Here is a 13,138-nt window from a genome sequence, read left to right as displayed (position 1 = left end):
TAATTCAATAAGTAAATAAATATGTTTATATCAAAATAAATAAGTGACCAATTCATATAATGTAACATAAAAAATCTCCACAAATATCAAAGAATATCAATAAATAAATCAAATGAATTATTAATAATAAATAACGGTGTATCTTAAAAAACTCAAGTGATCACACTCTAAATTAATCTAGTGTCTCAATAAATAATAAGATACGTGCTTATAAATGGAAAAAATGGTGACCAGGTTGTATCACAGCCTATATAAAGATGAAAAGTGCTATAGTGCCAAAAAGTGCTAAAAAACATTTGTCCAATCTTTCTAAAAATCCGTTGAAAACAATGTCCATCAGGTGATATATATATTCATGCAATGTGTGGTGATAATCAATAGGTGATTGGTGCCAAAATCCTCTCCTAACGGTGGCTAGATTTCCTCCTCACCTCCTCCCAGTGACCCCTAGGGGCCAGCAGGCTTGCAGGATCACCCTGGATCCTTAATTCAAATGTGCCAGCAGCTTTCCTCCTTCATTGGATTTCTTTATTGGTCTCCTATTTCCCTTGCTCAGCCAAGGTGCCTCTGAAGAACAATGGCTCACCAGTATTTCCTGGCAGTCGTCCCTCCTCACCGATGTGTGGGTACACTGCATGTGAATGGGACTTCCTTGGTGTAGTAAGATGGCGTCGCACGCCGGAAGTGCGTCACTGCGCACCGGAAACTGCGGACTCGCGAACCTACGCGTTACGTCACTGTCTGCTCGTGACTTCCTCGGGGTCACCCCGAGGAAGTCACGAGCAGACAGTGACGTAACGCGTAGGTTCGCGAGACCGCAGTTTCCGGTGCGCAGTGACGCACTTCCGGCGTGCGACGCCATCTTACTACACCAAGGAAGTCCCATTCACATGCAGTGTACCCACACATCGGTGAGGAGGGACGACTGCCAGGAAATACTGGTGAGCCATTGTTCTTCAGAGGCACCTTGGCTGAGCAAGGGAAATAGGAGACCAATAAAGAAATCCAATGAAGGAGGAAAGCTGCTGGCGCATTTGAATTAAGGATCCAGGGTGATCCTGCAAGCCTGCTGGCCCCTAGGGGTCACTGGGAGGAGGTGAGGAGGAAATCTAGCCACCGTTAGGAGAGGATTTTGGCACCAATCACCTATTGATTATCACCACACATTGCATGAATATATATATCACCTGATGGACATTGTTTTCAACGGATTTTTAGAAAGATTGGACAAACGTTTTTTTGCACTTTTTGGCACTATAGCACTTTTTATCTTTATATAGGCTGTGATACAACCTGGTCACCATTTTTCCATTTATAAGCACGTATCTTATTATTTATTGAGACACTAGATTAATTTAGAGTGTGATCACTTGAGTTTTTTAAGATACACCGTTATTTATTATTAATAATTCATTTGATTTATTTATTGATATTCTTTGATATTTGTGGAGATTTTTTATGTTACATTATATGAATTGGTCACTTATTTATTTTGATATAAACATATTTATTTACTTATTGAATTAATTTTGAGCGCCACACTATTTGTTTATTTATGAAGTTCACACTGTACTAGGTATCAGTAGGAGAGTGTTGGCAGCTTAATGTTGGTTGTTAGCCATTTTTTAGCGCAGGAGGATTTCTGATTTATTATAAAAGTTAGATTTTATTTCCATCATTTACACTTTCAAAATAACAGAAAACAAAAAAATGGCCTCTGCAAAAGTTTGGGCACCCTGCAGAATTTATAGCATGCACTGCCCCCTTTGCAAAGCTGAGACCTGCCAGTGTCATGGATTGTTCTCAATCATCGTCTGGGAAGATCAGGTTATGTCAGTCTCAAAGGTTTTAAATGCCCAGACTCATCTGACCTTGCCCCAACAATCAGCACCATGGGTTCTTCTAAGCAGTTGTCTAGAAAACTGAAACTGAAAATAGTTGACGCTCACAAAGCTGGAGAAAGCTATAAGAAGATAGCAAAGCGTTTTCAGATGTCAGTATCCTCTGTTCGGAATGTAATTAAGAAATGGCAGTCATCAGGAACAGTGGAAGTTAAAGCAAGATCTGGAAGACCAAGAAAAATATCAGACAGAACAGCTCGCAGGATTGTGAGAAAAACAATTCAAAACCCACATTTGACTGCACGATCCCTCCAGAAAGATCTGGCAGACACTGGAGTTGTGGTACACTATTCCACTATAAAAAGATACTTGTACAAATATGGTCTTCATGGAAGAGTCATCAGAAGAAAACCTCTTCTACGTCCTCACCACAAAAATCATTGTTTGAACTTTGCAAATGAACATATAGTCAAGCCTGATGCATTTTGGAAACAAGTTCTGTGGACCGATGAGGTTAAAATTGAACTTTCTGGCCGGAATGAGCAAAGGTACGTTTGGAGAAGAAGGGGCACAGAATTGAATGAAAAGAACCTCTGTCCAACTGTTAAGCATGGGGTTGGATCAATCATGCTTTGGGGTTGTGTTGCAGCCAGTGGCACAGGGAACATCTCACGAGTAGAAGGAAAAATGGATTAAAAAAATTTCAGCAAATTTTGGATGGTAACTTGATGCCATCTGTGAAAAAGCTGAAGTTAAAGAGAGGATGGCTTCTACAAATGGATAATGATCCTAAACACAATTCGAAATCCACGGGGGATTACATCAAGAGGCGTAAACTGAAGGTTTTGCCATGGCCTTCACAATCTCCTGACCTCAACAAAATTGAAAATCTATGGATAGACCTTAAAAGAGCAGTGCGTGACAGACAGCCCAGAAATCTCAAAGAACTGGAAGACTTTTGTAAGGAAGAATGGGCAAAGATACCTCAAACAAGAATTGAAAGACTCTTGGCTGGCTACAAAAAGCGTTTACAAGCTGTGATACTTGCCAAAGGGGGCAGTACAAGATATTAACTCTGCAGGGTGTCCAAACTTTTGCAGATGCCATTTTTTTGTTTTCTGTTATTTTGAAAGTGTAAATGATGGAAATAAAATCTAACTTTTGTTGACATATTATAAGAATGTCTAATCTGTAATTTGATGCCTTTTGGAGATTTTTCCATCTTTCCTTGGCCTCTTTATGCACATTAATACAAATTTTTAGCTGGGGTGCCCAAACTTTCGATCCCCACTGTACATGCAAAAATATCACTTGATGCATGGATGGACAAATACTCCACTGCGGACTATTGTATTCTGACAACTGGCACTTGCAGCTGTCAGAATACCTGAACAGTGACTGCAACTGATTGGCTGCAGTCACTGTTCGGACAATTTTTTTTTTTTTTTTTGCTCAGCTCTTTCGATTCCTTAGTCAAAGTTTGTCAAGTGGCCAGATGTCAGCAGGGTCACCCATGGTTTGAATTTCATCGGATTCACAGGAATTGTCAGAAATTTGAGCCACGTGTGGCCAGTTTTACACTGCTGTGAGTTTCTGAGGCTAGGTTCACATGTACGCGTTTCTGTGGGCTGCGTTTTGTGAGGGCACGAGAACCCATTCATTTGAATGGACTCCTGTGCCCTGGGACACACAGGGAAGAAGTCCCTGCACTTCTTTGGAAAATGCAGCCCGCATTGGAAACTCGGTTCCCAGTACGGTTGCGATTTCCAGTGAGGGCAGCGTGCCATTAGAATTAATGGCACCCGCCCGCAGGTCCGCATTCCTCTGTGCGGGTGATGCGGCTGCACGGATGTTTGTGCGGATCCGCAACGGCACCACCCGCACAGATGTGAACCTAGCCTTCGTGTGCATTAGAAACTGCCACAATTCATATACAGCCTGCCTGGCTCATTCAAGTCCTTCACTGGGCAGGAAGGTGCAAATGGGTCATAGAAGCTGCCTGTACGCATTTCAGCTCAAATGAATAGAAGCGCGTGCATGTCTTCATGATGAACTGTAGACGAGTTTTTACGTAGGATTTTGCTGCCAGCTTTCTGCCTGCAAAATCCTCCCTAAAAACCTAATGCACATGTGAGTGAGTCCTTAACTGTAAATCTGCAGTGTGGGATCTAAGGCTTTGCTTTCTTTGAACTAAATTTGTGGTGAGATTTGGAGATGTTAATGCGGTGCTGCTCATTGTTCTCATTGCTGGCGAGGAAGCCGTACCTGAGGACATGCAATGGAAGAATCTACCTGCTTCATTTATTTTGTGAATGTGCTTTCTGTGCATTGCATTTTTATTATTCTCCCAATGGTCATCAGCTCACCAGTTACCTGGGTTCACAGGTCTCACATAAGTAAGCAAAGCCCTGCTCCTTCACCAAGTTGGCCATCTCCACTCAGAGTCACAGTAGAGAACATGGCATGGTAAATAGGGAAAAGATTAACTGACCTACAGGCATTACTGGTAACTAGTCCTTTGCCCTCTGCTAGTCATGTTTTGGAAATTACTTCTATTTTTCAGGTTAGTTTGACTTCATGCTAACTGGGGATTTACAAATGCTTTCCTCCTAGCAGGAGAAAAGCAGTTTCAAAAAAGTGCTTAAAGTGATACTAAAGTCTTGTTTTTTGTTTTTAAATAACAAACATGTCATACTCACCTGCTCTGTGCGGTGGTTTTGAACAGAGTTGCCCGGACCCATCTCTTCTCGAGTCCTCCGCCCTGGACCCTCCCTCTTGTCGGGTGCCCCCAGAGCAAGCAGCTTGCTATGGGTGCATGCGAGCAAGCATAGCCCTGCCCCCTCCCTCTCCTTTTGGCTCTCTGGCTGTGATTGACAGCAGTGGGAGCCAGTGGCTCAGACAATCAGGAGTGAGAGTCCCCAGAGAACTGAGGCTCTCGTGGACATCTCTTGATCATGAGGGCGCTCAGATAACTGCTAAGGGTGCTGGGGAGGCACACACAGAAGGTTTTTTGCCTTTTTGAGCCTTTAGAACCATTTTAAGCCCCATTTTTTACAACATGCTTAGGCACGTCAAGTGCTCTGGCCATTGAAAGGCACATTCATATGTGTTTACACGCATTTCTGCATTTTTCTGCTAAACGCTCCTCTCTTGAACGCATACGTGGTGTCCTTTTTCTGCCTCTAAATGCCCCTGCCACAATATTCCTGAAAACCGCTATGTGTGCATGGACACATAGGCTAACATAGAGGGGCATTCAGAGGATGGAAAAAAAACATTAGATGCCTGTAAAACAGGCGTTTTTGATCTCAAGTGTGCATGAGGCCTTTAAATGACACATTACTCCCATTAAGTTGTCACACATTCAGGTCAGACTGGGGGTTACCAAGTCAATGCTTAGTCAGTGTGACTCATGTCAGGGTATCCTCTAGAATAGATCTTTATGATTTATATTTTCCTTTGTGTCCTTTGAGAAGAAACGCAGACTTCTGCCTATGAGCCATAGCAATTATAATTAGAGATGAGCGAATCGAAGTATCCGAAGTGGAATTCGAGTCGAATATCTGAAAAATTTCGATTCGTGCCGAATCCGAAAAATAGCCTAATTCGGACGCACGAATCGAAATTTTTCAGAAAATGGCGGCTGACATGTGCGGCGACGGAGCGGGGATGTCTGGGAAGGCGCGCAGACAAGGCGCGCTGACCCATAATGCATTCCTCAACTACATGTGATCGCATCAGCCAATCAGCAGCCAGCCAGCCAGCACTGTGTAATGGTCGAGCTATAAATAGCGGCCATTTTGGAATTCTTCATTTGCCTGCAGTTATTGAACAGAGGCAGACCGCTCTGTACTAGGGACAGGGACAGAGTTAGGGCCACAGAAACGATAATTGGGGACAGAGAAAAGTTACTTAGGGACAGAGAACCATTACTCAGGGACACAGACTTGTTAATGAGGGCCACAGAATCGTTATTTAGGGACAAAGAAACGCTAGTTAGGGCCACAGAATTCATACTCAGGGACAGACAGAATTGTTACTCAGTGCCAGAGAATTGTTACTTAGGGCCACAGAAACGTTATTAGGGCCACAGAATTTTTACTCAGGGACAGACAGAATTGTTACTGAGTGCCAGAGAATTGTTACTCAGGGACAGACAGAATTGTTACTGAGTGCCAGAGAATTGTTACTTAGGGCCACAGAAACTTTAATTAGGGCCACAGAATTTTTACTCAGGGACAGACAGAATTGTTACTGAGTGCCAGAGAATTGTTACTCAGGGACAGACAGAATTGTTACTGAGTGCCAGAGAATTGTTACTTAGGGCCACAGAAACTTTACTTAGGGCCACAGAATTTTTACTCAGGGACAGACAGAATTGTTACTGAGTGCCAGAGAATTGTTACTCAGGGACAGACAGAATTGTTACTGAGTGCCAGAGAATTGTTACTCAGGGACAGACAGAATTGTTACTGAGTGCCAGAGAATTGTTACTTAGGGCCACAGAAACTTTACTTAGGGCCACAGAATTGTTACTCGCACAGACACAGAATTGTTACTCGCACAGACACAGAATTGTTACTGAAGGCCACAGAACTGTTACTTAGGGCCACAGAATTGTTACTCGCACAGACACAGAATTGTTACTCGCACAGACACAGAACTGTTACTGAGGGCCACAGAACTGTTACTTAGGGCCACAGAATTGTTACTCGCACAGACACAGAATTGTTACTCAGGGCCACAGAACTGTTACTTAGGGACAAAGAAACGCTAGTTAGGGCCACAGAATTCATACTCAGGGACAGACAGAATTGTTACTGAGTGCCAGAGAATTGTTACTCAGGGCCACAGAAACTTTACTTAGGGCCACAGAATTTTTACTCAGGGACAGACAGAATTGTTACTGAGTGCCAGAGAATTGTTACTCAGGGACAGACAGAATTGTTACGGAGTGCCAGAGAATTGTTACTCAGGGCCACAGAAACTTTACTTAGGGCCACAGAATTTTTACTCAGGGACAGACAGAATTGTTACTGAGTGCCAGAGAATTGTTACTCAGGGACAGACAGAATTGTTACTGAGTGCCAGAGAATTGTTACTTAGGGCCACAGAAACTTTACTTAGGGCCACAGAATTGTTACTCGCACAGACACAGAATTGTTACTCGCACAGACACAGAACTGTTACTGAGGGCCACAGAAACTTTACTTAGGGCCACAGAATTGTTACTCGCACAGACACAGAATTGTTACTCGCACAGACACAGAACTGTTACTGAGGGCCACAGAACTGTTACTTAGGGCCACAGAATTGTTACTCGCACAGACACAGAATTGTTACTCAGGGCCACAGAACTGTTACTTAGGGACAAAGAAACGCTAGTTAGGGCCACAGAATTCATACTCAGGGACAGACAGAATTGTTACGGAGTGCCAGAGAATTGTTACTCAGGGCCACAGAAACTTTACTTAGGGCCACAGAATTTTTACTCAGGGACAGACAGAATTGTTACTGAGTGCCAGAGAATTGTTACTCAGGGACAGACAGAATTGTTACTGAGTGCCAGAGAATTGTTACTCAGGGACAGACAGAATTGTTACTGAGTGCCAGAGAATTGTTACTCAGGGCCACAGAAACTTTACTTAGGGCCACAGAATTTTTACTCAGGGACAGACAGAATTGTTACTGAGTGCCAGAGAATTGTTACTCAGGGACAGACAGAATTGTTACTGAGTGCCAGAGAATTGTTACTTAGGGCCACAGAAACTTTAATTAGGGCCACAGAATTTTTACTCAGGGACAGACAGAATTGTTACTCAGGGACAGACAGAATTGTTACGGAGTGCCAGAGAATTGTTACTCAGGGCCACAGAAACTTTACTTAGGGCCACAGAATTTTTACTCAGGGACAGACAGAATTGTTACTGAGTGCCAGAGAATTGTTACTCAGGGACAGACAGAATTGTTACGGAGTGCCAGATAATTGTTACTTAGGGCCACAGAAACGTTATTAGGGCCACAGAATTGTTACTCAGGGACAGACAGAATTGTTACTGAGTGCCAGAGAATTGTTACTTAGGGCCACAGAAACTTTAGTTAGGGCCACAGAATTGTTACTCAGGGACAGACACAGAATTGTTACTGAGGGCCACAGAACTGTTACTTAGGGCCACAGAATTGTTACTCGCACAGACACAGAATTGTTACTCGCACAGACACAGAATTGTTACTGAGGACCACAGAACTGTTACTTAGGGCCACAGAATTGTTACTCGCACAGACACAGAATTGTTACACAGGGACACAGAACTGTTACTGAGGGCCACAGAACCGTTACTTAGGGCCACAGAATTGTTACTCGCACAGACACAGAATTGTTACTCGCACAGACACAGAATTGTTACTCGCACAGACACAGAACTGTTACTGAGGGCCACAGAACTGTTACTTAGGGCCACAGAATTGTTACTCGCACAGACACAGAATTGTTACTCAGGGCCACAGAACTGTTACTTAGGGACAAAGAAACGCTAGTTAGGGCCACAGAATTCATACTCAGGGACAGACAGAATTGTTACGGAGTGCCAGAGAATTGTTACTCAGGGCCACAGAAACTTTACTTAGGGCCACAGAATTTTTACTCAGGGACAGACAGAATTGTTACTGAGTGCCAGAGAATTGTTACTCAGGGACAGACAGAATTGTTACTGAGTGCCAGAGAATTGTTACTCAGGGCCACAGAAACTTTACTTAGGGCCACAGAATTTTTACTCAGGGACAGACAGAATTGTTACTGAGTGCCAGAGAATTGTTACTCAGGGACAGACAGAATTGTTACGGAGTGCCAGAGAATTGTTACTCAGGGACAGACAGAATTGTTACTGAGTGCCAGAGAATTGTTACTTAGGGCCACAGAAACTTTAATTAGGGCCACAGAATTTTTACTCAGGGACAGACAGAATTGTTACTGAGTGCCAGAGAATTGTTACTCAGGGACAGACAGAATTGTTACGGAGTGCCAGAGAATTGTTACTCAGGGCCACAGAAACTTTACTTAGGGCCACAGAATTTTTACTCAGGGACAGACAGAATTGTTACTGAGTGCCAGAGAATTGTTACTCAGGGACAGACAGAATTGTTACGGAGTGCCAGAGAATTGTTACTCACGGCCACAGAAACTTTACTTAGGGCCACAGAATTTTTACTCAGGGACAGACAGAATTGTTACTGAGTGCCAGAGAATTGTTACTCAGGGACAGACAGAATTGTTACTGAGTGCCAGATAATTGTTTCTTAGGGCCACAGAAACGTTATTAGGGCCACAGAATTGTTACTCAGGGACAGACAGAATTGTTACTGAGTGCCAGAGAATTGTTACTTAGGGCCACAGAAACTTTAGTTAGGGCCACAGAATTGTTACTCAGGGACAGACACAGAATTGTTACTGAGGGCCACAGAACTGTTACTTAGGGCCACAGAATTGTTACTCGCACAGACACAGAATTGTTACTGAGGACCACAGAACTGTTACTTAGGGCCACAGAATTGTTACTCGCACAGACACAGAATTGTTACACAGGGACACAGAACTGTTACTGAGGGCCACAGAACCGTTACTTAGGGCCACAGAATTGTTACTCGCACAGACAGAATTGTTACTCGCACAGACACAGAATTGTTACTCGCACAGACACAGAATTGTTACTCAGGGACACAGAACTGTTACTGAGGGCCACAGAACTGTTACTTAGGGCCACAGAATTGTTACTCGCACAGACACAGAATTCTTACTCGCACAGACACAGAATTGTTACTCAGGGAAACAGAACTGTTACTGAGGGCCACAGAACTGTTACTTAGGGCCACAGAATTGTTTCTCGCACAGACACAGAATTGTTACTCGCACAGACACAGAATTGTTACTGAGGGCCACAGAACTGTTACTTGGGGCCACAGAAACGTTAATCAGGGACACAGAATTGTTACTGAGGGCCACAGAACTGTTACTTAGGGCCACAGAATTGTTACTCAGGGACACAGAATTGTTACTCAGGGACACATAATCGTTTAATTAAAGAGTATGTCAGACAACATGCAGAGGAGTGGCAGAGGAGGCAATGTTTTAGGAGCGAGCAGACGTGGCAGCAGAGGAAGGGGTCGAGGCAGCACTATTCGCAGCCAGAGGCCAGTGCTCCCGGTGTCATCCAGCGGTCGTGTCTCCACCGACAACCCTGCCGTCATCGATTGGTTGGCTCAGTCGTCTTCCTCTTCCCAGGTCACCTCTGACACCTACAGCCAACGGTCGGTGGGTACGTCAGACACAACCGTTAGTTGGCATGGCCTGGGACCAAGCCCACTGAAATCACGTGTCCTCTACCTGCCCCTGTCCTTTGGTGTTCCCTCACCAAGCGAAGTATCGCATGCTGTGGGCTCAGCCCCACTGTACAGTGAGGAAGAGCTAACAGAGGGCGGTCAGGAACGGGGGGAGACATCCGCCTTTTCAGCAGCTAGGCGAAGAAGTAGTGGCGAGGAGAGTGGCCCGGTAGCCGGTCTAGAGACAGGTCTGTCTCCTGACCCAGACGCAGCCGAGGGGGCTAGTAGTGAGGCGGAGACCCTACTTGATGATGAGGAGGTTGATCGCACTTGGCAGCCTCGTCGTCATCAGGCAATTTCTTCCGCATCATCAGGAGAAGAGGGTGGCAGCTTGGCAGTGAGCGAAACAGTCGGTGGGTTGCCCAGGAGACAGCAGCAGGGTCGCAGCAGTGTCAGTGGAAGCAGTGTCAGTGGAGCCAAACGGCCACGGAGTAGAGCACCAGCTCCACTGCAGCCTACCACCACGGCCAGTAGTGGTGCCGGTGTGCACGGAGGAAGCAGCAGTCAGCCAGTGAGGAGTATCGGGGGCAAAGTTTCCTACTCGACGGTGTGGCAATTTTTCGTCAAGCCGCCCGAGGAAGTAAACGTAGCCGTATGTCGACTATGTGGCCAGAAAGTCAAGCGTGGCCAGGGGGCCCATGTTGGGACTATTTGGGCCATGTTGGGACAATGGGAGACCTCCCATTGCTGCTGTCTCCATCGCCACACTCTGCCATGTGCCACTTTCAGGTCTCCTCACACACTGCTGGTGTGTTGAATTTTTTGACATAGGGTGCTGGCAGATTACGGGCCTCCCATAGCTGCTGCCAGGCCCCTAATCTGCCATAGGCCCCTATATACCGCCTCCTCATGCTGCTGCCAGGTCCAGAGTCTGTCATGGGTCCCTGTACGGCCTCCCATTGCTGCTGTCTCCATCGCCACACTCTGCCATGTGCCACTTTCAGGTCTCCTCACACTGCTGGTGTGTAGAATTTTTTGACATAGGGTGCTGGCAGATTACGGGCCTCCTATAGCTGCTGCCAGGCCCCTAATCTGCCATAGGCCCCTATATACCGCCTCCTCATGCTGCTGCCAGGTCCAGAGTCTCTCATGGGTCCCTGTACGGCCTCCCATTGCTGCTGTCTCCATCGCCACACTCTGCCATGTGCCACTTTCAGGTCTCCTCACACTGCTGGTGTGTTCAATTTTTTGACATAGGGTGCTGGCAGATTACGGGCCTCCCATAGCTGCTGCCAGGCCCCTAATCTGCCATGGGCCCCTATACCGCCTCTTCATGCTGCTGCCAGGTCCACAGTCTCTCATGCCATGTGCCACTTTCAGGTCTCCTCACACTGCTGGTGTGTTGAATTTTTTGACATAGGGTGCTGGCAGATTACGGGCCTCCCATAGCTGCTGCCAGGCCCCTAATCTGCCATAGGCCCCTATACCGCCTCCTCATGCTGCTGCCAGGTCCAGAGTCTCTCATGGGTCCCTGTACGGCCTCCCATTGCTGCTGTCTCCATCGCCACACTCTGCCATGTGCCACTTTCAGGTCTCCTCACACACTGCTGGTGTGTTGAATTTTTTGACATAGGGTGCTGGCAGATTACGGGCCTCCCATAGCTGCTGCCAGGCCCCTAATCTGCCATGGGCCCCTATATACCGCCTCCTCATGCTGCTGCCAGGTCCACAGTGTCTCATGCCATGTGCCACTTTCAGGTCTCCTCACACTGCTGGTGTGTTGAATTTTTTGACATAGGGTGCTGGCAGATTATGGGCCTCCTATAGCTGCTGCCAGGCCCCTAATCTGCCATAGGCCCCTATATACAGCCTCCTCATGCTGCTGCCAGGTCCAGAGTCTCTCATGGGTCCCTGTACGGCCTCCCATTGCTGCTGTCTCCATCGCCACACTCTGCCATGTGCCACTTTCAGGTCTCCTCACACTGCTGGTGTGTAGAATTTTTTGACATAGGGTGCTGGCAGATTACGGGCCTCCTATAGCTGCTGCCAGGCCCCTAATCTGCCATAGGCCCCTATATACCGCCTCCTCATGCTGCTGCCAGGTCCAGAGTCTCTCATGGGTCCCTGTACGGCCTCCCATTGCTGCTGTCTCCATCGCCACACTCTGCCATGTGCCACTTTCAGGTCTCCTCACACTGCTGGTGTGTAGAATTTTTTGACATAGGGTGCTGGCAGATTACGGGCCTCCTATAGCTGCTGCCAGGCCCCTAATCTGCCATAGGCCCCTATATACCGCCTCCTCATGCTGCTGCCAGGTCCAGAGTCTCTCATGGGTCCCTGTACGGCCTCCCATTGCTGCTGTCTCCATCGCCACACTCTGCCATGTGCCACTTTCAGGTCTCCTCACACACTGCTGGTGTGTAGAATTTTTTGACATAGGGTGCTGGCAGATTACGGCCTCCCATAACTGCTGCCAGGCCCCTAATCTGCCATAGGCCCCTATATACCGCCTCCTCATGCTGCTGCCAGGTCCAGAGTCTCTCATGGGTCCCTGTACGGCCTCCCATTGCTGCTGTCTCCATCGCCACACTCTGCCATGTGCCACTTTCAGGTCTCCTCACACACTGCTGGTGTGTTGAATTTTTTGACATAGGGTGCTGGCAGATTACGGGCCTCCCATTGCTGCTGCCAGGCCCCTAATCTGCCATAGGCCCCTATATACCGCCTCCTCATGCTGCTGCCAGGTCCAGAGTCTGTCATGGGTTCCTGTACGGCCTCCCATTGCTGCTGTCTCCATCGCCACACTCTGCCATGTGCCACTTTCAGGTCTCCTCACACTGCTGGTGTGTAGAATTTTTTGACATAGGGTGCTGGCAGATTACTGGCCTCCTATAGCTGCTGCCAGGCCCCTAATCTGCCATAGGCCCCTATATACCGCCTCCTCATGCTGCTGCCAGGTCCAGAGTCTGTCATGGGTCTCT

At 46.7% G+C, this 13,138-nt stretch overlaps 1 protein-coding gene across 1 annotated transcript in view; it reads left to right on the top strand.

The window, feature by feature from the left end:
• Nucleotides 1–13,138, top strand: part of TNIP1 (TNFAIP3 interacting protein 1) — a 116,928-nt gene that overhangs the window by 27,347 nt on the left and 76,443 nt on the right. The gene's annotated exons all lie outside the window — the stretch shown is intronic.

The sequence above is a fragment of the Staurois parvus genome, unplaced genomic scaffold (assembly GCF_062004578.1).
Source record: "Staurois parvus isolate SC_StPar_1 unplaced genomic scaffold, SC_StPar_1.0 ptg000298l, whole genome shotgun sequence".
In the NCBI taxonomy this organism is placed as follows: Eukaryota; Metazoa; Chordata; class Amphibia; order Anura; family Ranidae; genus Staurois; species Staurois parvus.
This window is presented reverse-complemented; position numbering and strand designations above follow the sequence as displayed.